Source organism: Oratosquilla oratoria, chromosome 16, assembly GCF_046742065.1.
Source record: "Oratosquilla oratoria isolate Oo_2021 chromosome 16, ASM4674206v1, whole genome shotgun sequence".
Lineage (NCBI taxonomy): Eukaryota > Metazoa > Arthropoda > Malacostraca > Stomatopoda > Squillidae > Oratosquilla > Oratosquilla oratoria.
Window position 1 is genome coordinate 45,937,201 of NC_134792.1, and position 3,960 is coordinate 45,941,160.

Sequence of the window (3,960 nt, forward strand, 5' to 3'; positions counted from 1 at the left end):
GAATAATAGTCCCAAGAAAATATAATAAAAATGCAGAAATTAAATAGTTAGGTTAGGTTAGGTTAGGTTAGGTAAACCTTTTGAACAACAGGAGTACCAGTTTTGCCCTTTCGAAGAATAAGGACCCTATTTTTAGGATAATCATACAATGATACACACAATATTTGTAATGCAAACGCATAAATAAAAGTATGTGCAAATAAATGGAATAAAAGTATTGAAAATACGTACATAAAGTGATCAAGAATGCTCCTTTGTGTTTTATCATTCACTGTAATATATAGTCATAGAAATACCACTGTTTTCAAGCGATATGACGTCATTCGATGACCGCTACAATCTGTAGAATACCACTGGAAATTATGGGTCAACGCAAATAGCCATACACACATTGTATGCTATTAGCAAAAAATATATTTAAAAAGTACTTAATTTTTGCATGTCTCCAGATGTGATATAGAATTTACTAGGTTTTATGAGATTGTGTTGACAGGAGACTTTTATACGGTTGTTCTGGCAAACAACTAACCATCTGTGACTAGGATGCATGTCTAAGTTTTCTCATTTACCAAAAAAGTATCAGTTTTGGTAGATATATTTTACAGCAAATGTTGGCTATATTACCACGATTTTTTAAACCGTCACAGCCACACTTCATAGAAGTTACCTTCTCTTTAAGTTTGGCTTCTATAGAAAACCGTAATATTATAAACTACAGTATTCAGCCTGACTCACTTCATCATCCATGCAATTGTATTCATATGTATGATGTAAAGATGTAAATAAATGTATAATACAAAATCTTCTTTCAAATTGGGCAGTGGCAAATTTACCTAAATAATATTTGTCGTGTGCAATACTATGCTATATTGGCATCCAGTTAACAAATATTTCTAAGTCATCATTTCCTTTTTCGTGAATCTTTGATTTCAGTCGTCAGATAATAGTCAACTAAAAATCAAAATACTCTCAAAGTTAGATTCTTGTTGGAATGCTCTTGCAAAAATATGTATAAAAAAGACTACAGAATATACAATATACACGTCCTCTCCTACCTCCCTTCATTTTTCTTATACTCTGTTTCAGTGGAACCAAGAAAAGCGAAACTCACTCGTGTGGCAACGGATGAGTGGCTGGAGTTATCATATGGCGAGCCTTTTTCAGACCAATTGTATTTTTACCATTTCAGTTCAGGAAAAAAATAATAATTGAGGACATTTAGGTATCTGTGTAGTATTTATAACAATGGAAAAAGGACAGAGAAGGATGTCCTTTTTTATTTCTTTTTGATATTGGTGCATGTGCGGCAACGGCGGGACGATTCATCTAGCAAACGGAGAGGTTAGCAGCATCTGCACCCGGCCCAAAGCGTGTCGGGTGCATCCCCCGCCTCCAGCTCCAACCGGTATAAAAGGCGGTTAAAATTGCCTCTCGGGGTCAGCGAGTCCACGAGCTGCCGCATGACCTAACCTCTCCCTCCCTGTCTATAAGTCCTGTGCTGCTGCCGGACCAGACCCTAAGCCCACTGTCTACAAATCTTGTGCTGCTACCGGGCCAGACCCAAAAACCCCTGTCCACAAGTCCTATGCTGCTGCCGGACCAGACCTAAAGCCACTTGTTTATAAGTCCTGTGCTCCTGCCGGGCCAAACCCAAAGCCCCCTGTCTATAAGTCCTGTGCTGCTGCCGTGACAGACCCAAAACCTCCAGTCTATATTGTTATCATCTTCTTCGATATTCAGCGTGTCTGTCATCTCCCTTCGATGCCTAGCGTGCACACGCGCGCACGCACACATATGCTACGAAAGGGTACTCCAACGTTTTCGCAGTTCTCACAAAGGAAAAGTCAATTGTACGAGTGACCCAAGCTCACCAACCTTTCCAGGCGACGCCCCTAGCAAGCAAAAGGCTCAGTCCATCTCGGGTCAAGCCACCTGAAGCCCTCTACTTGAACAAAGAACCCGACAAAAGCCTTATCCGGCTCCTCTCGCCGTTGCTCAAGTCGAAGCGACGAAACCTTTTATATACCAAGATTTGGCAACATTGTAAATAATGTATATATAAAATGTTTCTGGCAATCCTCCCAGTCTTAAAAGGAGCTTACCTTGTATTTGTAGGCCAGAGAGCTGCCTGGCACACTAAAAGCAACAACAACCACCAGACTTTACTTTGTCACTTAAACGTAGGACTCCCGGCTCACCGCCACTCCGGTGCCAGTAAACTCGCCGTCGGCGGTGAAGACTCCGTGGGGCCCACGCCCTCAACGCCCATTTAATACTGGCTGCAGATACCTCCGCCCGTCTTGTCTTACTTGCCGGTAGCATGGGTGCTGGAGTTCTAACGGCATGACCTTACCCCTAGCCAGTAGCACAAAGAAAATTATGTAGATGGCACTCCTATTGTAATAAATTTGCTTAGTATTTGTTGTGTGTTTGGCTGTCTTCCCTCCATCCCATGCTTAACAGTGCTTGCCAGTGTTGATTGAAAATGTGCCAGGCTAAGGGAATGAGATGAACGCAGCCAGAAGGTTATTAAAGAATCAGACTCGAATGCTCATTGGTTAGGAAAAAGACTTATAAACCACACATCATACAAAGCGGGATACAGAAGTTTCAAGTTGGAAAAACAACAACTAGGGATACACAACCTAAATGCACATAAGAACATAAGAATGAAGGAGACTGCAAGAAACCACAATGCCTGCAATAGGCAGTTCCATGTCCATTACCATCTGTCATCCCTATCCATAAAGTTGTCTAACCTTTTCTGAAAACAATAATAGTCTCAGCGCTCACTACACTCTATTGTTAAACCAGTTCTTGCCTATTTTCTTCTTAAATCAAAATTTGTCCAAATTAAATCCATTACTGCGAGTTCTGCCCTGTTCTTAATATGATGACCTTTTGCGTCACCCGTATTAAAGCCTTTGATCCACTTGAATACCTCTATTAGATCACCCCGCACTCTGTGTCTTTCAAGAGCGCGTAAGTTAAGGTGCCTAAGCCTGCTTTCGCAAAGTAAATTTCTGAACCCATGTATCATGCTGGCCATTCTCTTCTGTACTGATTCTTGTAAATTAATATCCATTCTATAGGACGAAGACCCTATAGAATAGGTTGATCTCACTAATGCCAGATAGAATTTGATAATTACCTCTGCACTTTTATTTGTAACCGTCCTAGTAATGAAACTTAATGTTCTAGTAGCTCTATTCCTGGCGCTAATGCACCGTTTCCTGATTATAAGATCAGGACTCACTAGAACTTCTAAGTCTCTCTCGCACTATTTTTTTCTATCTAAGCTGTACATGCTTTCCGGGTTATGTACAACCTACGTTTAACACGCTGCACTTTGAGAAATTGAAGTCCATTTGCCATTTCACCGACCATGTGAGTAATTTGTTAAGATTCTCCTGCAGAATCTCGGCGTCTTCTCCTGACCTAATTGGGCGTCCGATTTTAGTGTCGTCTACAAACTTACTAACATCACTATTAATCCCATTGTCTAAGTCGTTGATATACATAATGACCAATTAGACACCCAAAACCGAGCCCTGGGGAACCCCTCAAGAAACACTCTCCAATTTGGATTTTACACCATTTATGGTGACCCGCTGTTTTGTCACTGATCCAAGCTCTAATCCATTTAAATATTTTCCTCCTATGCCATGGGTTTTGACTTTATTTAGTAATTTCTGGTGGGGCACCTTGTAGAACGCTTTGTTAAAGTAAATGTAAATAACTTATCAACGCAGTGATGATTTGAAAATGTTGCTTCATTCCTATTGAGCCGAAATAGGAAAAAATCGGCATTTCTATGAAAGAGACCACGTGAGATTAAGAAAATAGTTCGAATCATACATACATACATATACCAAGGCTTTTTCCCCCTTCCAAGGGAGGTAGCCAAAAAGGGAAAGGCATAAAAACACTCCCACCCATTTCATCCCTAAATACACTCCA

At 40.6% G+C, this 3,960-nt stretch overlaps 1 protein-coding gene across 1 annotated transcript in view; it reads left to right on the plus strand.

The window, feature by feature from the left end:
• Positions 1-3,045, plus strand: part of LOC143033950 (uncharacterized) — a 13,030-nt gene extending 9,985 nt beyond the window's left edge. Inside the window, exon 4 of the transcript XR_012967209.1 lies at positions 1,087-3,045. The gene's annotated coding sequence lies outside the window, so the exon portion shown is untranslated. The remainder of the gene's footprint in view (positions 1-1,086) is intronic.
• Positions 3,046-3,960: the final 915 nt, after the last annotated feature.